The following is a 22,114-nucleotide window of genomic DNA, read 5'->3' as shown; positions in this document are numbered from 1 at the left end:
TGATGCATAAATGATGGCCAAAGCAAAGTCCAAAATTCTTTTGTAAACTCTAAGGGGAGAAAACTGCAACTACTCTGAGGCTCCACCTATCATATGCAGAAGCAATGCTGACAAAAACATGAAAAGACAATCTAGATCCACGCTAACAGAACTTCCTGAGATGAGGAAAATGTTCCATATCTATGCTCCTCAAAATGGCAGCCACCATTCACATGTTGCTGCTATTGCCCACCTGAAATATGGCTAGTGTGAAAACTATACTAAGTATACTAAATAAGTATACTAAGTATTTAATTTTAATTAACTCAAAGTAAGCTAGCCACATTTGGCTAGTGGCTACCAAAATGAACCGTGCAGATCTAGACCACAGACCACATATTTAAGGTAATTTTTCTCCAACAGAATCTAAAGCTCAGTACACGCTTAATAAACACTAAGGAGGAAATGGAGAGTCAGAAAGGTTTTCGAACAGAACAAAAGCATCAGTTCTGGGCATTTTTCTACACATTGTATTATGTCAACAAATATGGTGCTTCCATCTACTTCTCTTTTCTACCTAGCATTCCACTGTACACACATGCTATAACATAAGCAGTTCCCTAGTGTTGTACATTTAGGTTGTCTTTAATTTTTCACTTAATGTAACACTGTAATGATTATCCTTATCTTTAAGGACCTGTGCAATTATTTCCTTATGGTATATTCCTAAAAGCACAGGTACATTGTGTTGTTCTCTGGAACAGCTACAGCACCTTATATTGCTACCAGGAGTACCTGAGAATGTCCATTTCCCCACACCCTCACCAACAATAACCGTTATATTGTTTTTTTTATCATGATGGAGATCTGAGGGAAAAAATGGTATTTCATTTTTTATTTAATCTGTATCTCTAGTTTTCACGTGATTTATTTTGTCAAGTTAACGTAATTTTCAAAAAGGTTAGCCAACTGTTCCAGAGCTGTTTATTGAATAATTAAGTCATCCTTCCCTCACAATCTTGAACACCAACTTAATCATGTACTCAGCACTTTCCATATGCTATCAGTTGAGGGCTCTGGGTGTTTCTCACTGTCCTTTCAGATTTAATGCCATATAACTACTTCCCTTTCCCAAGTAGCTAACAAGCAATCCATCTTCCATATATAATAAAATTAATTTGTTGAATCCCTACTATTAACCCTGGCACTGGGCTAACCATCTAGCCATCACAATAACCCTTGTTGGAGGTAGATAAGAGATTTCCATCTCCATCTGAAATTGAACAGATACACTGAAGGGTTAAGCAACTTGCCCCAAGGTCCCAGTTTAATTAAAAACAACAACAAAAAACTTCTGATAAGAAACGACTTCCATTTCTCATCTCATTCCAAGGTCTCTAGGTACCACAGATCATATAACTCCATGACCATGCCCTATTAAATGAACACTACAGCTGAAAATATTCTGCTAAAAGTGGAACAGAAAATATCCCCTACCAAACCCCAAAGTATAAAATATCAATGCAGCACCTCAGACTGAAATGGGGGTGGGCTATTCAGAGCCTGGCCAGCTTAGCCTCCTTCCCTCATAACGCCTGAGGCACCTCCTCACTCCAGAGTATTTTAAAACCTCCTGTCCCACCTACACTTGGCTAAACTTACCAAAAATTCAAGGAAAACAATCATTACCACAGCCTACCTACAGAGTTACCTCAGTTTTTTTGTTTTTGTTTTTGTTTTTGTTTTTTGGTACGAGGGCCTCTCACTGTTGTGGCCTCTCCCGTTGCGGAGAACAGGCTCTGGACGCGCAGGCTCAGCGGCCATGGCTCACGGGCCCAGCCGCTCCGCGGCATGTGGGATCTTCCCGGACCGGGGCACGAACCCGTGTCCCCTGCATCGGCAAGCGGACTCTCAACCACTGCGCCACCAGGGAAGCCCGCATTACCTCAGTTTTACAGAACAGCCTTTAGAGAATGAGTTCTGAATACAAATTTTTATAAATTATTATAACTCATATATAATAGATGTACACATTTTAAAGATACAGTTCAGTGAGTTTTGACAAAATATACTATGTAAACACCACCCAACCCAACAATAGAATACTTTTATCGCTCCAGCAAGTACGCTCTTGCCCCTTGCCCCTTGGCAATCTCCTCACCAACCGCCATACAAATTATTTTCAACAGAATCTGAGTAAGCTAGAACTCGATAGTGGGAGCACTTCCAGAGACTGTCACCCAGTCAGCCATCTATTTATTCCCATATTAATTCATCCTTTCTCTCAATATTTACTAAGCCTCTTCTTTTTAACAGAGAATGTCCTAGGTGTGGGGATTCAGCAGTGAATCAAACAAATCCCTGCTTCACTCTCTAAAAAGGTGAAGACACAACAGATGAAAATAAATAATGTAATATCCCATAGTAATAACACGGCGTTGGGGAGGGGTATTGGTTAACGATCAGAGTACCATTATAGATAAGGTCATCAAGAAAAGCCTCTCTCAGAACACTTTCCAATGTGATACATGCATACAAAGGGACATCAAAACTGTCAGAGTGAGACTTCCCTGGAGGTCCAGCGCTTAGGACTCCGTGCTTCCACTGCAGGGGGTGCGGGGTTTGATCCCTGGTCTCCCTGGTCGGGGAAACTAAGATCCCACATCCCGCATGCTGTGCGGCCAAAAAAAAGGCTTTGTAAAGGATAACTTTATAACACCTGAAACAAGAATTTTTTTTACATTAAAAAAAAATTCACCCAATTCTTTTTCTTTATTGGGCAACCCACTCTGGCGCCTGAACAACTTCCTCAATCTCCTTCATTTTTAAGTTTTTTCTGATAGCCCATAATCTGGTAGCCAAAGGTTTTAGTCAAGACTCTAGGACACATAGGACACATCCTTTAGATACAACGGGATCATTTTCCGGGAAGCCCTGATACAATGGAGAGTCCTGGAGTGAAGAAATCTCTACAGTAACTTCAGAAAGCAGTCTCACCTCTATGACTCCTCTATCAATCCTTTCTGTAGGGACTTCCCTGGTGGTCCAGTGGCTAAGACTCAGACTCCATGCTCCCAATGCAGGGGGTCCGGGTTAATCCCTATTCAGGGAACTAGATCCCACATGCCTCTATTAAGAGTTCGCATGCCGCAATGAAGATCCTGCACGCCGCAACTAAGACCCAGCGCAGCCAAATACTTTTTTTTTTTAAATCCTTTATGTATCCTGACCTTTTAATTAAAATAGACAAAAATAAAATTGAGTTATGAACCTCTCCAAAACACACACAGGATTTCTGAAAGCAAAGCGATCGACTTCACAAATGCATACATTAAACACACACACACACACACTTTTGCCTCAGGACAGGCGCCAAAAGTCTTCTAATTAGACATTCAGCAACTTCTCTTTGCTTGGCCTTCTATCTTCTGAAACAAGCCAAGCTGTGCAGTTACTGCATTCCAGATGCTGAAAAGCAAATCAGGCAGAACAAAAATGAGGACAGTGCACACGTGCCAGCTAAAAAGGCATGGTCAGGGGTCAGATCAATGCCTTTTGCTTTCTAAAAGCCCTTGGGTTTCTTCAGTTTGGAAAGAAAATAATTCAATGTTTTGGGGCCCCCTCCCCACTGCACTGCTCCATCTCCCTCTTCTGAAGTTATCTAAAATTTCCTTTTTTTTTTAAAGAAGAAACAAAGGAAACAAATAAAGCACCAAAGCAGAAAAAATATTTTTTAGTGGCGATATAAGGACATGCCCAACTATAAAAGACTGCTGCTGCAAGCAGAAACACAGGTCCATGGCTGCCAGATCTGATTTTTCAAAGCAGCCTGAATCCACATTTTTACATGAAATCTCCCTGTTTTTCAATGTTGACAACTAATTCAAATTTACAACACTGTGTGAGCCAAACAAAACACATCTGTCGACTGGATTTAGTCCATGAGCCTTCAGTCTTCAACATCTGCCATAAAAAGAAAAATACATGGTTCTTTCAGTGGTAGAGCTCTAACTGTGTGGAAAAAAGCACACCCTATGCTTCCAGTAACACACTATCATCTGAAAAACACACTACAAAATATATAAACATACATATGAAACCCGTTAGAAGGAAAGCAAGAAGAAAACAATCTCACTCTTCACACACTAAGGCGCTCCATTTCTACCACTAAAATAGAAACTATAAACAAAACCCAATGGAAGAAAACAGTAGGAATGAATATGGATTTTCGTGAAACTGAGCTCACTAATGTTCAGCTTCCTCAGTATGTGCATCGGCCCATAACTCCTAGAGAAAAAGAAACTAAAAGGTGACTTTTCTATGGCACAGCATTTAACTCTGATTTAAAACAAACAAAAAACGAGTTCCCTAAAGAAAGGCAACCTTGGGCTTCCTTGGTGGCGCAGCGGTTGAGAATCCGCCTGCCAATGCAGGGGACACGGGTTCGAGCCCTGGTCCGGGAAGATCCCACATGCAGTGGAGCAACTAAGCCTGTGTGCCACAACTAATGAGCCTGTGCTCTAGAGCCCATGAGCCACAACTACCAAGCCCGCTTGCCACAACTACTGAAGCCCTTGCGCCTAGAGCCCACGCTCCACAACAGAAGGCACTGCAATGAGAAACCCACACGCTGCAACACAAGTAGCCCCCACTCGCCACAACTAGAGAAAGCCTGCACACAGCAATGAAGACCCAATGCAGCCAAAACTAAATAAATACAATAAATTTTATTTTTTTAAAAAAAGGCAATCTTTTAGAAAGGGTACCCATGACTCTTAACTCTCCTGGTAAGCCATGGGCTTTTTTAACCCTTTTTTTTTAACCCTTTTTTATGGGTTATAAACCTGCACAAAGAGCCCACGTGCAGCAACTAAGACCTGGTGCAGCCAAAAAAAAACAAACAAAACAAAACCTGAATTACAAACTCTATAGAGCACTGGTTCTTAAATTTTGAGACTCTAATGAATGATGGAAGGTAATGACTCCTTGAGAAAATGCACTTCCCTCACAAAACGTTTAGAGTTCATGAGCTCCCTGTAGTCCATGGACCGTACTAAGAACGTCTTGCTCTAGAGAATATTGAAACTACCTAATCTCAAAACCCTCTGCTTCTTCCCACCAACGCATCTCCACTCCATCTCTCTACTTCAGGCAACTATCATCTCCAGGCTATAACAGTACAACAGCCTCTTAACTGGTAGCCCCACAATCCATTTTCTACACCCCTGGCAAAAACGATTTTAAAATGTGTATCTGGGGACTTCCCCGGTGGCGTAGTCGCAGTGGTTAAGAACCCACCTGCCAACGCAGGGGACACGGGTTCGAGCCCTGGTCTGGGAAGATCCCACATGCCACAGATCAACTAAGCCCATGCGCCACAACTACTGAGGCTGCGCTCTAGAGCCCGCAAGCCACACCTACTGAGCCGGTGTGCCACAACTACTGAAGCCCGCATGCCTAGAGCCAGTGCTCCACAACAAGAGAAGCCACTGCAATGAGAAGCCCGCGCACCACAACGAAGAGTAGCCCCCGCTCGCCGCAACTAGAGAAAGCCTGCACGCAGCAATAAAGACCCAAAGCAGCTAAAAATAAAAAATAAATTAATTAAAAAAAAACCTGTACTAATTATGCTATTAAACTAATATGCTAAAGAACTACTACTACTACTGCTGCTATGACTACTATTAACACCACCACCGCTACAATTGGACTGTACCTAATCTGCAGGCTAAAAACACCAGTCTCCAAAACCGGACATCTTTCACTAGTGCTAAGAGATGTAAAAAGCAGAGATGGAATTGTATTGAACGTAAAGGCTTTTAGTTAGACAGTTCCTAACAGAAACTTCAATCAACTCTTCTACAAAATACAATCAAGCTTAAATAGCTGCAGGAAAAAACTGCTTTTGATATTGCTAAAGCATGTATACTAATTCACAAAACTAATTTCCCAGTAGGGAACAAACTAAGCCCAGTTTGTTCCACAAGTTCTTCATGGCAGCAGCCAGCTTTGGTTGTTTAACAGGCTGGATACACACATCGGTCTGTCTAGATAACAGAAAAAACTACAACAAACCGTATTGCCACAAACAAGAAAAGGGAGGGCCATCCGAAAGGGAAAGAAAAAGATGGTGTGATACGTGCCTTTCCAGTCTGGGCCTACAACCTATAAATTCTAAAAGTGACGATAATGATAACTAGTGCTTAATACCTGGCAGGTAATGAGCTAAGTGGTTTTCAATTTACCTCATTTAACCTTCATAGTTACGCTATAAAATAACCAGTGTTGCCGCTATTTTGCAGATAAGGAAACTGAAGGACCTGGAAGTGAAGCTCCTCGACCTGAAACCAAAAGCTAGCAGAGCCAAAACTTGAACCCAGGCAGCTGGCTCCAGGATCCTTCCGTTACGCTGCCACCAGAAGCTTCATCGGCTCTCTCCCGCCAGGCCCTACCACGCTCTCAGAGGCTTTTCCTTCAATCCAATGAACAACCTCCTCGTAAATACTCAACTACCACTGATGGCTCCAACTGCTGGGCAGCAGCGCTACTCGCCAGTTTCTGCCGCCATACTCCATCCCTATGACTTAGAAAGGCAAAGAGAATAACTGATAAAAGTTGCTTGGGTGCTAAGGGAGATGAAGGAAATTACCTTATTCAGGCAGAACACACGCCAATTACCACTGGAACACAAGTCGGCCTCACCTCCAGCGCAAGAGAAATGAAAGTGGGCGCACCAATGTTCCCGTGGGTGATAAATTTGGACTATGCCTCCTCTGGCCACAAGGCAGAAAAGAACGGAAGAGGCACCAACATTTACTGAGTGTCAGCCACATGCGCCCTAGAAGAAGACAGATCCAGGCCAATGGAGATTAGGCTGGGGGGAAGGGCACTCAAGAGTTCCGGGAAAAAGAGAAATCCAAATAATAGGATTCAGGATTCACCCGACTAAGGGGGGGAGATAGAGGAGGTGGAGGCCCCTCCCTGGCAGCTTGCAAGCAAGAAAAAGAAGCATAGGGGGTGCTCCGGAGGAAACGCGGCCCTGAGAGTCGGGAGCTAGGCCGGAGCGAGGGGAAGCCCTGAAGGGCGGGGAGGGGGAGGAGCCGGAGCGAGCAGGGCCCGCTCAGAAGAAGCCGAGGAGCAGGCGAGGGGGAGCAGCTCCGCGCCAGGCCTGCCGGGCACCGTGAGCCAGCGGCCGCGGAGAAAAGATAAAAGACGAAACGACTGGAGCAGACTGAGCTGCCCTAATTCCCATCAAGGGCCCTCACTCACCTGGGCCCACCTCAGCGACGGCAGCAGCAACCTCGCAACGGCACAACCGGCCCGAACCTACCCCCCGCCCGACAGCGCGCCCCGCGTCCCAGCTCTCCGACGACGTCTGCTGCGGCGTCGCCCCGCGGCCTCCTGGGAAATGTAGTCCTAGGTCCCGCCTTCCTGGCAAGCTTGACGGTCTATAGAACTACGTTTCCCACAAGGCAAGGCGAGTGCCGGGCCCGCCGCTTTGCGTCACGCGCCAGGTTGTCGGCAGTCACGTGGGCTGCTCCGTTCCATCCCCTCCCCCCGCCTGGGTGGCCTGGGGAAGAAGGAGGGAGGTGGACGGAAGGGGCGGGGGCGTTGCTGACGCCAAGGCCCCCACCATTTTGGAAGCAGCCTGGAGCAAGGGCCTGAGCCCCACCCACTCGCGGCCTCCCTTCGTAGTCGGAAAGTCTCTGAGCTGGGAATCTGCTAGCCTGGCTTTCGGGTTCTGCCCTGCCACTTCTCGCTTCGTGACCTTGAGCAAATCTCCCCTCTCTGAGCCTCGGCTTCCTCCCCTATGAAATGAGACTCTTAATTTCTACCCCAGAGTTGTTGCGGGACTCCGACAAAGTATGGCATACAAAAGCAGCTACTACCCTGAAAGCGCGACTCAAAATGAATTTGTTTTTATTGTGACAGTGTGCTCCTAAGGAGACCCAGAAGCCCGGGTGTGCAAAGCTCTCCACTCTCATCTCCCGCCACCGCTGCCCCCCACTTCCAACGACAATGGGAGCACATAAAGAGGTTTTAAAGAGTGTGGTCCTGTAAAGCTTATTAAAGTGGATGCCCTCACCTATAGAATGAGAAATTTCCCGGAAGGTATAGCCTTGGAATCTGCATTATAAACAGACTTCTCCAGCGATTCTTAACGCACATAGAAGTTTGACAACCACGGCATTTATCAAGTTTTTTGCACAGGCTGGTTTGCGCTAGAATTCCTACCCTACTGAACGCCAACCTTTAAGACTGAGCTCCACTGTCACCTCTTCTGTGAAGCCTTCCAAGTTTACGAGCTCCTCCTCATCTCTGTCCTCCCACAGTACCTTTCCATCTTATAATTATCAAGAACTGTGTTTGTCTTCTCCACCAGACTGTGAGCTCTTTAGAACAAAGATCAGTTTTGATGGATTTCTGCATCTCCAGGGCAATGTAAACAAAGTAAAAGTGAAAAAAATATTGAATATTCTTCCTGCGAGAAAAACTCACTAGGCTCAACTCAAATGTCACATGGTGCCACATCAGCTCTCACCCTTACTGGCCTCAGCAGCATTCCTTCCACACTGTTTTTTTTCTTTGAGCATTTCCTGTAGGCTGCATGCTGTGTAGTGCTTCTTGAAAGGTTCTGTTTCAATTTCATTTTCAATTCACAGATTTTCTGAGTGTCTACTATAGGCTATGCCTAGTGCAAGGTACTAGGAACACGGTGGTAAACTAGGTAGATACAAAAATACATAGTCATTACTCTTTATTTCCAAAACACCTCTGTGTTCGATCTCTTACCTTTCTCCTACCTCTGCCCCTTCCCTAGCCCATAAACTTACCCCATAGTTCCAGCCTCCTCTCTCTCTTCTCATTCAACCTCTCTCCCTGAGTGACCTCTCTCCTTAAGTGATTGGCACACTCAGGTAGCTTTTACAGCTCTTCTGTGAATTTTACTCCCTTATCTATGTCTTAGCATCAACTCAGTTCCAGATGTTTGTCACCATACCCTGATTTCCCACTGGTATCTCAAACCGAACCTGCGGAAAACTGAACTCTTTTCTCCAATAAGTATTACCTAGTTAATTGTTCATACGTCTGTATTCTCCACTAAGCTTGGAGTGCCTCTTAAGGAAAAGAACACCTTATCACTCCATTCATTTATTGAGCACCTACTATGGTCCAGGCCCTGTGTTAGAAGCTCAGGAGGAAAATAGTAAACAAAATAAATGTGGTCCCTGTCTTCCACAGAGCTTAATTCTAACTGGAGAGACAACATTAAGGAGTCTATCACATGCATAATTAATTACTACTGTGATAAGGGCAACACAGGAGATTATATGACACATATATATATAAAACAACACAGAATAAGGGTTGGCAAACTGTGGTCTACGGGCCAATTCTAGCCCGCCTCCAGTTTTTTTATGGCCAGAAGCTAAGAATTGTTTTTTCTTTTTTCTATTTTTTTTTCTTTTTTTTGCTGTACGCAGGCCTCTCACTGCTGTGGCCTCTCCCGTTGCAGAGCACAGGCCCCGGACGTGCAGGCTCAGCGGCCATGGCTCACGGGCCCAGCCACTCTGTGGCATGTGGGATCTTCCCGGACCGGGGCACAAACCCGTGTCCCCTGCATCAGCAGGCGGACTTTCAACCACTGAACCACCAGGAAAGCCCTGTTTTTTCATTTTTAAATGGTTGACAAAAATCAAAAGAATACTAATATTTCATGACACATGAGAAGTATATATGAAATTCAAAATTCAGCATCCATAAATTTGTTTATGTATTTTCGATGGCTGCTATGACCCTGAGTTGAATAGTTGCAATGCTCTATGACCTGCAAAACCTGAAGTATTTATTATGTGCCCCTTATAGAAAACGTTTGCTGATTCTTGACAGAGAATCCTGAGGTCCTGACCTAGACTTCAAGGTCAGAGGAGGCTTCCCTGAGGAACTGACTGATAAACTTACAGTTAACTAGGTTGAGAATTGGGGAAGAGCATTCATTCCAGACAGAAGAAACAACACACGGGTAAGCCCTGTGGCCTGAAGGAATTTGGCACATCCTAAATATTGTTAGGCCTACTATTGACTCTGGAGTGTAACAGGAACTAAAGCACGGTGAGCTTAGTGAGGTCAGATCCTGCTGGGTTGGGTAGCCCAGGTTGAGGATATTGGATTTTACTCTCAGAGCAATGGAAAGCCATTGAAAGGTGTATAAGCAGGGGAGGGATTCAGATTTCCTTTTTTAAAGGATTAAATAGGGGAACTTCCCTGGCGATCCAGTGGTTAAGACTCCGTGCTTCCACTGCAGGGGGCACGGGTTCAATCCCTGGTCAGGGAACTACAATACTGCATGCTGCACAGCATGGCCAAAAAAAAAAAAAAAAAAAAGGATTAAATAAATTTCCTAAACAATTAAATGAAATTCCTATTTTAAAGGATTATTCAGAGTGAGAATGGATTAGGGCAAACTAGAATGAAAGTGGGAGACCAATTTAGGAGGTATATCACAATAGTTCAAATGAGAAGACACAGTGGTTTGATCTAGTGTGTTTTCAGTGGGGATGAAAAAAAGTAAGCAGTTTCAAAAGATACTTAGGGGGACTTCCCTGGTGGCGCAGTGGTTAAGAATCCACCTGCCAATGCAGGGGACATGGATTCGAGCCCTGGTCCGGGAGGATCCCACACGCCGCAGAGCAACTATGCCCGTGCACCACAACTACTGAGCCTGTGCTCTAGAGGCCGCGAGCCACAACTACTGCAGCCCCTGCACCACAACAAGAGAAGCCACCGCAATGAGAAGCCCACACACCGCAACAAAGAGTAGCCCCCGCTTGCCCCAGCTAGAGAAAGCCCGCACGCAGCAACAAAGACCCAAAAAACACAGCCAAAAAAAAATATTTTTTTAAAAAAAGAAAGAAAGATACTTAGGAGATCAAATCTACTGGTCTTGGTGATTGGATGAAAGAGGGAGAGAAGGAGTCAAGGTTGACCCCTAGGTTTCTGGCATGAGCAGCTGTGTGGATGGATGTGCTATTACTGTCTCCCTACCCCACTCTTCTTGTACAAGTCTCCCCACACTCATCACGATGTATTGAAATCATCCGTTACATGCCTGTGTCTCCCACAGACAGCCATCTCCTGGAAGGCAACAATGAGCTTGTTCTTTGTCTTCCTAGGGCCTGGCAGTGAGCTAGGCATAGAGTTGGCAGCAGTAAATGTGTATGAACTTTTCTTCAGTTCTTACTTCTGTTTCTTACAGGAGCTCTCTATCCTTCTGACTGCTCAGGTTCAAAATCTCAGCGGAATCCTGGCTTCCTCTTTCTACCTCATCTACCATATGGCATCAGTCACAAGGTCCCATGTATTCTGTCCCCAGAACATCTGGTGAATCTCCTAGTACCCTGTTTCAGGCCTTCACATGTCTTAACACGGGCAAAGTGATTAGAACAGGGCCTGGGCCAGAGTCAAGGGTATATAAGTGTTGGCAATGATTAAGGACTCTTCCTCAGTCTCCCTGCCTCCTGCTTCTTTCCATTCAGGCCATCTTTCAGAAGGTAGTCCAAGTGCTATCTCTCAAGTACAACTCTGATCTGAAGCCCTGGCTCCAGTGCTCTCAAGACCAAATCCTAAATCCTAAGTGTGGCCGACAAGGTCCCATGTGGCCTAACCTCTGATTATCTTCCCAGCTTCACCTTCACCTTCAAAGGCATTCCATTGCCACTGGGATGAAGGGCAAGCTCAAGGCCTTCCAGCATCTAGACTCAATGTCCTCACCAGCCTCAGCTCTTTCATACGCAATGCTCCAGTTGTGTGTACTTGTCTTGACCATACTCTGGGTTTCCTGCCTCCTCGTGCCAGCTCATGCCCTTCCTCCCCAATGGCCCCATCTATCAAAGGCTTATCTTGTCAGTTCAGGGTCCCCCTCCATCAGGAGTACCCCAACATCTACTCTGTATTTGTCAGATCCTACCTTATATTGTGGTTTCTGCACATCTCATGCCTCCACCACCTGGGAGCAGATGGATCGGCCATCTGTTGCTGTGCCTACTCAGCATCTTTCCAATCCTCCTCCTCTGGTAACAACACTCTGATAATCCTTTGAGATGACTTCATTCCCCCACTCTGGCTGATGAGCACATTTCATTCCTTTGGCCACAGTTATTGGTAGGTGGCTCAAACCAGGCTACAAGAGAGAGTGAACATCAGCCTGAGACGTATGCTGGAACACTGAGAAAAGAGCCCTCTCTTTCTTCTAGGGTTGCTAAACTAGAAGACTAGCAACCTGGACTTTTTTTTTTTTGGCTGTGTTGGGTCTTCATTGCTGCATGCAGGCTTTCTCTAGTTGCAGAGAACGGGGGCTAGTCTTCGTTGCGGTGCGCAGACTTCTCGTTGCTGTGGCTTCTCTTGTTGTTGAGCACGGGCTCTAGGCGCACGGGCTTCAGTAGTTGTGGCACGTGGGCTCAGTAGTTGTGGCTCACGGGCTCTAGAGCGCAGGCTCAGTAGTTGTGGCACATGGGCTTAGTTGCTCCACGGCATGTGGGATCTTCCTGGACCAGGGATCGAACCCGTGTCCCCTGCACTGGCAGGCGGATTCTTAACCACTGCACCACCAGGGAAGTCCCCAACCTGGACTTGTTAATGGTCATCTTTGCCATTATTTGGAGAGAGCCTTCTTGAGAACAAAGCCAACAGAGTTGGAAAGCAGAGCCATGAGTTGAGAAAGACAAATTCTCAGCTATACCAATTTGAGTCCTTGGATTCGGCCATGCCTGAAATTAGTAGCACCTTGACTTTTCCATGCATGAGCCAATAAATGTGTTCATTTGAAATGAGTATCTGTCATTTCTGTGCTGGAGTCATGAGTAGCAGACTGGAGCTGCTGGGGCTATCTGTTGTGTACAAGAGACTTTCAGAGAAGGAAGTTGGGAGGGGAAATCAGAAGACACTGGGACTAGCACCAGTGTGTGACCCTCTAAGCTTGAAGGTCCACCTGTGGAAAAGAGGAGCAGTTACCTTTGCTGTTGCTCAGACCAACCAAAGTGCCTTCACCTCCATCTCTGCTTTGCAGGAGAACCAAACCAAACATTCTGGCCAAGGTAACAGTTGCTTGTTTTGCTGATGATCATTGGGAAGAGGAGGCTTTTAATGGCTGAACTTAAGCAGGAGGTGGTTACTCCTTAGCCAGTTGCCTAGCATCTACCATCAGAGAATACTCTAGTCCAGTGGTTCCTAAACTTGTCTGCACATTGGAGTCATCTTGGGATATTTTAAAAATTCTGACACCCAGACCACATCCCAGACCAAGTAAATCACAATCTCTGGGGGTGGGACACAGACATGGCTATTTTTTTTTTTTTTTTGCCATGCGGGTTCTTAGTTCCCCGACCGGGGATCGAACCCATGCCGCCTGCAGTCCTGCAGTGGAAGCACGGAGTCCTAACCACTGAAACGCCAGCGAATTCCCGCTATTTTTGAAGTTTCCAACATCAGACACGTTTGGGAACCACTGTCAAAGGTCCCATCTTCCTGTTCCCAAGGCTTACACTTCTATAAAGCAGAGATTCTCCACCAAGTTGACATTAGATCACCTGGGGACTTTTTTTTTTAATATTTATTTATTTATTTATTTATTATTTTTGGCTGCACCGAGTCTTAGTTGTGGCATGCAGAATCTTTAGTTGCGGCATGCAGACTTCTTAGTTGTGGCATGCAAACTCTTAGCTGTGGCATGCGTGTGGGATCTAGTTCCCTGACCAGGGATTGAACCCGGGCCCCTTCTATTGGGAGCACAGAGTCTTACCTACTGGACCACCAGGGAAGTCCCTGGGATTTTTTTTTTTTTTTTTTTTTTTTTTTTTTTTTGTGGTACGCGGGCCTCTCACTGTTGTGGCCTCTCTCGTTGCGGAGCACAGGCTCCGGATGCGCAGGCTCAGCGGCCGTGGCTCACGGGCCTAGTCGCTCTGCGGCATGTGGGATCTTCCCGGACCGGGGCACGAACCCATGTCCCCTGCATCAGCAGGCGGACTCTCAACCACTGCGCCACCAGGGAAGTCCCCGGGATTTTTTTTTTTAATATCCATGTCTGGGCCTCACCTTCAGAAATTCTGATTCAGTTGGTTTGGGATGAGACCCCAATACTGGCTGCTATAGACTGAATGTTTGTGCCCATCCCAAATTCATGTTGAAACCTAACCCCCATAATTGGTGATTATGACTAATCACTCCCTCTGGGAGTGATTAAGTCATAAAGGTGGAGCCCTCATGAATGGGATTAGTGCCCTTATAAAAGAGACCCCAGGGGAATTCCCTGGTGGTCCAGTGGTTAGGAGTCCACACTTCCATGGCAGGGGACATGGGTTCGATCCCTGGTTGGGGAACTAAGTTCCCTCAAGCTGTGCAGTGCAGCCAAAAAATAAAAAAATAAAGAACCACTGTAGTTATAAAGAAAAAAGAGAGAGAGAGAGAGAGACCCCAGAGAATTCCTACCCCCACCCGCACTCCCATACCCTTTCTCATTCGCTTGCTCTTCCCCTAAGGCAAAAGAATGTTTTGTGGGAAGGATGAGGCTGAGAGAAGCTTCAACAAGCAAATAAATAGGGAGGGTGGGAGGGAGGGAGATGCAAGAGGGAAGAGATATGGGAACATATGTATATGTATAACTGAGTCACTTTGTTATAAGGCAGAAACTAACACACCATTGTAAAGCAATTATACTCCAATAAAGATGTTAAAAAAAAAACAAGCAAATAAGACTCTGGCTCCCCTCCCTTTTCAGATCCTCCTCCTCCTGCCTTCCACGTGGTGAACACATGGCCAGGGCACCATCAGATTTCTAGAGGCAAGTCTGGAGATCTACCTCTCTGATCCCACTCTCAGGGTTGGCCAAGGATTGGGTAGGTTTGTCTGTCCTGCCCAGACTGTCCCTTAGGTGGGTCTTGCCAAGGCCTAGACATGGGAGGGGAAAGTTTTTGAGTTTAGGTCCAAATATAAGCAATTAGCAATAAAACTGATTTGGCTCTCCACCCTACGGCCTTGACTGGCTGGTCTGAACTCAGGGTTTGGGGCGGGGTGGTGTATGTAAGTATCACTCTCACACCCCAGCACTAGCATTTGTACCAGCTTCCATTCATTGGTTTTCTCACTGAACTGGACTGCACTGTGTCCTGTGTCCTCTGTATATTCCCCAAGCACAGAGACTGCCACAGAAGTTCTCAATATATATAAATTGACTCAGGTCTTGGGAATTCCCTGGCAGTCCAGCGGTTAAGACTCCGCGTTTCCACTGCAGGGGGGCACGGGTTCCATCCCTGGTCAGGGAACTAAGATCCCGAAGGGTGCACGGCAGGGCCAAAAAGTAAAAAAAAAAAAAAAAATTGAGTCAGGTCTTCTCTGAATTCCTACCCCATTTAGGAGCTAGGAAGGGATACAAAATATACAAATGGGACATAGTATGATCCCTGCTCTAGGGGTCTCCAGTGACCAACAGCCTCAGAGGGGCAGGGAAGACTTCCCAAAGAGGAGGCATTCAGCTGATTCCTGAAAGATGGAGGGGTGTCACAGGAAAAGTGGGAAGGTGCGGAGGTATGAAAGGTTCATCTAAGGGAATATTGTGCTCCCTCAAGGGCACTTGGAAGGGCTGTTCTCCATGATAGCCCCATCCCCATCCCCCCATCCCCACGAACAGCTTCACTACGGTTCTCCTCAATCCACTCATGTGGGCTGATCAAGAGACTGAGACAGACACTTAGAGAAGAAACCAGTACCAGACACAGAAGGAAAAGAGACTCCTAGAATAGGGCCTGTGGGCCAGCAGCATGTGGCACCAGCCACCAGTCGCTGCTTTTTTTTATTTACTGTATAATATATTTTTTATTATACATAATTTCTAGTTCAACAATCATTCTATCAAACATCTAAAATGCATCCTTTGGTTTATGCATTTTACAATCCACTTAGAGAAAAAAAAAGGAAACATCTTTTTCAGTTGACTCATCTGTAAAATTGGAGAGGCGTTGCTGCCCTTTTCCCACCTTGGCTCTGAGCAACTTCCTTTTGCAGTTGGGGCATCCCCTTTGGGGATGGCAGTAAATATAACATCACTGACCCCTCCTGGATTCTGATTTGATAGAGCCGGGTACCGGTAAAGCCAGTTATTCCCAGGGAAGTCGGCGTCAGGCCTCAGAGGATCACCACAGGCCCGGCTCCTGACTGGGATTCAGGCCTTAGAAGCTTCCTCCCCAGCCCCCTCTTGCATCAGAAGCAGAAGCCTAAACCTCAGTGATCTATCTCCCCCAAGCTACTTCAGAAGAGGGGACTTATTCCTCCCTGGTACACTTTATTTATAAGACCTGCTTTCTTGAAACAGCTGCTGTTTTATCTTTTGTCTAACTCAGTGGTTCTCAGCTGGCGTGGATTTTGTCCCCACTGTGAACATTTGGCAATGACTGGACACAATTTTGGTTGTCACAACCTGGGGGTGGGGCTGGGGGTGGGGCATGGTACTACTAACATACGGTGAGTAGAGGCCAGGGATGCTGCTAAACATCCCACAATGCACAGGACAGCCCCTGACAACAAAGAATTATCCTGCCCAAAATATCAATAGTGCTGAGGCTGAGAAACTCTTCATCTTGCTAGGGAGAAAAAAGTTTAGTAACACTAGCTTTAAAATATCCCCGTGGTCTGGTCAGCAATAACTAACACAAGACTGTCGTCTTGCAATTCATCCATAGATTCGTGCTTGCTCTCCTTTCCCTGGGTCCTGTGTGGGGAGGGGTGGAGGTTGTGGTATGGGGGATGCTGCAGAAGTAGATGAGGGTCAGGTGGGGATGAGAGATGGGGGTCACACAGGGTAAAGAACACAGGCTTTAGAGTCAGATCTCAGTTCATATTCCAGCCTTGACTACTACTTTTTTTTTTTTTTTTTTTTTTTTAGTATTTACTTATTTGGCTGTGCCGGGTCTTAGTTGCAGCATGTGGGATCTTCATTGCCGCGTGCGGGATCTTTAGTTGCAGCATGTGGGAACTTTAGTTGCGGCACGTGGGATCTAGTTCCCTGACCAGCAATCAAACCCCAGGCCCCCTGCATTGGGAGCACGGAGCCTTAGCTGCTGGACCACCAGGGAAGTCGCTTGACTACTTCTTTTTTTTTTTTTTTTTTTTAATTTTTTTTTGACTACTTCTTTAGCTGTGTGCCTTTAGGCAAGTGACTTTCCCCTCTGGGCCTCGGGTTTTCTCCTCTGTAAAACAGGACAACTCCTACCTTACAAGGTCCAGGCACTCAGCTATTGTTATGACTTCATCCTGAGGTAGTCACAAGCCATCAGAGGAAGCCTATGAGCCAGGGGGAGGCGTATCAGCTCTGAGTGGTCGCTGGGGCAGCCTGGAGGTGAAATTACTTACCCTCACAGTGTCTGCATTTAGTTCCCTCCAGGCAGGTCCAGAAGTCTCAAGTCTAGCTGTAATCTCTCCTCGCATGGCCTATACTCTCCCTTTTGTTTAGTTCAGTGCCTCAGCGGGTTGTTGCCACCACAGTAGTCTGACTATGCAGCAGAGAAATACATTGAGGTTGTAATTTGCATTTTGGTCTCCTTGCTGTGGGTGAGTTTCCTCCTTTTTGCCTGGGGGTGGGGACTGAGGCTGTCAAAGGTTGCCAGGCATCAAAAGACATCCCCCAGGCAGGGCTTTTGTTTACTAAGGCCCCCGCTCTAGGAGACTGGAAGCTGGGTTATTCCAGACTACAGGGCTCCCAGCCTCCAGGCTGGGGAGGGGAGGAAGTGACCCCATCCAAAAAGGTTTGAAGGTTTTCCCAAGCCTGAGAAAGTGAACAGGGGTCTGCGTGTCTTGGCTGTGGCTGTTGTCTTTCCTTGAGTAATAGGGACTTTGCACCACTCCCACTCTGATCTCCCAGGACCTCTGATGGGCCTGCAGAGCTTCTGTGTGCTGGGGAGGGGATGGGTGTGTGAGTACGTGTGAGTACTAAGAATGCTGGCTTGGGAGTCACAGCAAAAGACCACTGTGGCTAAGCCAAGCAGGTCCACGAGGATAAATCAAAGTTGATTGAAGATTAAACAGTCCCGCCCTGAATATTCTAGATCGGATAAACACAGGAATTAAACACAGTGCTTTAGAGGGGTGGGGGCATTATAAAAAATTAAATTATGTAAACTTACAATTAAATAAAGTATATTCAAAGGTAATAACATTCAAAGTGTGTCAGTTCCTAATTATTTTCCTGCACTTTGCTGTTACACATGCTCTTGAGGTTATTCATGTCTACATGGTGGAAGCGCTACATAACGGTGCACTGCTGCTGGTGTCTTCCCAGCAGCACCTTCAGTGACATCAGGTTGGCAGCTTGAAGTTGGCGGTGGTGGGAGTATTTACACCACGGAAATTGGCAAATGCTACAGATCTTTCCCTAACACACCCCTCCCCCTTTCCCTCAAGCCGTTTGTAAACATTTTACCAGCACAACACTGGGTAGAGGATTCCCCAAACATGACAGTGATTGAATTTCCTGCCAGCTTGGCTGGCAGGGGCTTTGGAGCAGATAATGTGATTTAGAGAAATAAATAAATATGACATGTCTTACATCTGAGTATTGTGGGTAAAATGAATACTTGCTACAAATACCTAGTCCAGACATACTTGGGGACTCATCTCTCCCTCCTCCCTTAGAGACAAGAGTGTATACCCACTCACAAAACACCCCCTAGAGCACCCCAAAACACCCTGTGGTGGCTTCTGGATGGAATAAGACCCGAAAAGCCATGAAGACAGGTGCTTTGTTCACAGCTGCTTCAGCAGATCTTCAGACCCCTTCTCAGTCTCAGCAGCTTCCGCAGTTTCCCTGGCTTCAGAGTCAGGACAGTTGAAGCCATGTGGGGAGCAAAGGGGGCTCTGGATGGGAGAACCAGAATGAGCCAGAAACCAGGAATTGGCTCTCAAGCACATGGATCTACTTGGGAGCAGGGAAGACTGTCAGTCAGGGGCAATTCCTCCCCAGGGAACATTGGGCAATGTCCAGAGACATTTTTTGGTTGTCACATTTCGGGGGAAGGGTGCTACTGGCATCTGGTGGGCAGAGTCCAGGATGCTATTAAACACCCTACAATGCACAGGACAGCCACCCCTCAATCCCACATCGTGTAATTTCCTGCGCCAAACATCAGTAGTGCTGAGGATGAGAAACTAGGGTAGGAGACACAGTGGGGAGACACTCAGGGCAGGGTCTAGGAAGAGATAAAGGAAAGGTCTGCTGGCTGGGTAGCTACTCATCCCTCCCTTCCCCACAAAACCCACTTCTGTGGGTGGCCATTCAGTCTCTTATTTTGTGTCCTGTCCTGTTTCTCTAGTCTCTCTCTGGTGATGTCCCTGTTTATCTCAGTTTATCTCTTGGTCTCTTTTTCTCACTCTCAGCCTTGCCATCTGCTCTGGCTGGATCCTTGTGTTCTGAGACGTGAGACAAGCTTTTGGCATTCGTACTCCCTCGGCCACACTCATCACTCCAGCTGTCTTGGCCTGGGAGCTGGGCCAGGAGCTTAGCAAACGGGAGGGTATAAAGACAGGGGGCTAAAGGGTCCCACACCTCCCACCACCCATCTTGCCTTTGCCCCGAGGGTCCTACCTGTCTGTCTCCCTGAGACCTGGAGCTCCAACCTGCTGTCACCCCCCCAGAGCCTGGTACCTGAGTCAGCCTGTCCAAGTGGCCTTGCTCAACCCACAGATCCCTTCCTCCCCACCCCCAGCTCCTTAAATTTCTCTTCTAGCTCAGTCCGGCAGCTGTTACAAAACAACTGGAGTTAGGCAGCTCCTCCTGCCCTGGGGCAGTAAGTGACACCAGGCTCATGACTGCCCCTGAGCCCAATAACTTCTGCCAAGTAACCAGGAACTTGTGGCCTCTGCCCTGGTCCTGGTTTCCAGGACCCAGAGCCCAGAGCTCAGAGCCGTGACATGGTGCCCGGTGCTTGGAACCCAGTACTCAGCATCCAGGCTCAATTACCAGTGCCCATCACCAGGACCCAGGGCCTGGTGCCAGGGCTACCCACCCTGCCCCTCCCACTCACCACCCCTGGCAGACCCTGGCGGCCTAGGCTTCTGTGTGCAGGTGGGCACTGTGTGAGGACAAGGGCACTGCAGAAAAGTCTAGTGGCAATTTTTAAAATAAATTGGAGTGACTTTTAAAGTAAGAATTATTCAAATCAAGATTTAAAATAAACGACTTCCCTCGTGGCGCAAGTGGTTCAGAATCTGCCTGCCAATGCAGGGGACACGGGTTCAAGCCCTGGTCTGGGAAGATCCCACATGCTGCGGAGCAACTAAGCCTGCGTGCCACAACTACTGAGCCCACGCGCAGCAACTACTGAAGCCTGCATGCCTAGAGTCCATACTCTGCGAAGCCACCTCAATGAGAAACCCGGCGCACCACAATGAAGAGTAGCCCCTGCTCTCTGCAACTAGAGAAAGTCCACATGCAGCAAGGAAGACCCAATGCAGCCAAAAATTTTAAAAAAATTCTAAAAATGATTTAAAATAAAAATCGGGGAAAGGGAACTTCCCTAGTCCAGTGGGTAAGACTCCACGCTCCCAATGCAGGGGGCCCGGTTCGATCCCTGGTCAGGGAACTAGATACTGCATGCTGCAACTAAAGACTCAGAGAAGCCAATGAAATAAATACTAAAAAAAAAAAAATTGGGGAAAGGCCAAGCAGTATGGGCAGAGGGAAGAGAAAAGCTGGGGTATAGGGTTGCCGAATAAAATAGAGGCTGTTCAGTTAAATTTGAATTCAGGTAACAACAAAGACTTTTTTTTTTTTGGCCATACCACCAGGCTTGCAGGATATTAGATCCCCGACCAGGGATTGAACCCAGGCCCTCAGCAGTGAAAGCGCAGAGTCCTAACCTCTGGACCAACAAGGAATTCCCAACAAAGACTTTTTTTTTAATGAATTAATTTATTTTTGGCTGTGTTGGGTCTTCATTGCTGCGAGTGGGCTTTCTCTAGTTGCAGCGAGCGGGGGCTACTCTTCGTTGAGGCACACAGGCTTCTCATTGCGGTGGCTTCTCTTGCTGCGGAGCACAGGTTCTAGCTGTGTGGGCTTCAGTAGTTGTGGCTCGCGGGCTTAGTTGCTCCGCGGCATGTGGGATCTTCCCGGACCAGGGTTGCATTGGCAGGTGGATTCTTAACCAATGCGCCACCAGGGAAGCCCCCTTTCATCCACTCTTTAAAATGATTTTTTTTTTTTTTCGGTACGCGGGTTTCTCACTGTTGTGGCCTCTCCCGTTGCGGAGCACAGGCTCCGGACGCGCAGGCCCAGCGGCCATGGCCCACGGGCTCAGCCGCTCCGCGGCATGTGGGATCCTCCCGGACCGGGGCACGAACCCGCATCCCCTGCATCGGCAGGCGGACTCCCAACCACTGCGCCACCAGGGAAGCCCTAAAATGATTTTTTGACTAAGTGATATAGTCACATGCTTTAAAATTCCATAGGGACAAAAGAACATGCAATGAAATGTCTCTTCTGCCCTGCCTCTCAGCCACCCAGTTCCCTTCCCCACTTCCCTGTGTGTCCTTCCAGAGACATCTTACTGCCACAGCCTCCTAACTGTCTTCCTGCCTGCAGTCTGGCCCACCTGCCTCCATACTGTGGCCAGCTGGTGTTTCACCTCCAATCACGTTACTTCCTGACTTAAAACCCTGCTGTGGTTTTCCATGCCATGGGGTGAAGAACAAAATTCCCAGCTAATCAGGATACAAGGCGTTCGGTGCCTGTTTCCTGCCCATCTTCCGGGACGCTTGGCATCATCCCGGCCGGTCTGACATGCCACCACAGAAACACAACCCGCCAAGTAGTGTCCCTCACTCTCCCGCCTGTTCTGGCGTCCATGCTCTCGCTCATGTTTCTCTGTCAGACATTTATTGCACACAGACAGCGTCTATGGTGTGCCCGGCACTGGGGGCTACGAGGGACATGGTGGACAACAAAACTGAAATGTCCCTGCTCCTGTGACTCAGGTTCTGGCAGAGGAGCATTTAATAGACAAACCATTGAAATAAAGCATTTGTTGTGCTAGGGTAGGTCCAGAGCTCTGGGGTCAAAGAAGGCCTCCTGGAAGAAGAGCTATTTAATTGAACA

The 22,114-nt window shown here is 47.1% G+C and overlaps 1 protein-coding gene across 5 annotated transcripts in view; it reads right to left on the bottom strand.

The window, feature by feature from the left end:
- The window catches only part of THRAP3 (thyroid hormone receptor associated protein 3), a 77,362-nt gene extending 69,991 nt beyond the window's left edge, over positions 1-7,371 (bottom strand). For 2 of the 5 annotated variants that reach the window (XM_067725500.1, XM_067725502.1), the window contains exon 1: positions 7,249-7,371. The gene's annotated coding sequence lies outside the window, so the exon portion shown is untranslated. Of the gene's footprint in view, positions 1-6,628; positions 7,031-7,248 lie in introns of those variants that run through there. The other 3 variants (XM_067725501.1, XM_067725503.1, XM_067725504.1) reach the window with 2 other exon arrangements.
- Positions 7,372-22,114: the final 14,743 nt, after the last annotated feature.

The sequence above is a fragment of the Pseudorca crassidens genome, chromosome 2, assembly GCF_039906515.1.
Source record: "Pseudorca crassidens isolate mPseCra1 chromosome 2, mPseCra1.hap1, whole genome shotgun sequence".
NCBI lineage: Eukaryota > Metazoa > Chordata > Mammalia > Artiodactyla > Delphinidae > Pseudorca > Pseudorca crassidens.
This window is presented reverse-complemented; position numbering and strand designations above follow the sequence as displayed.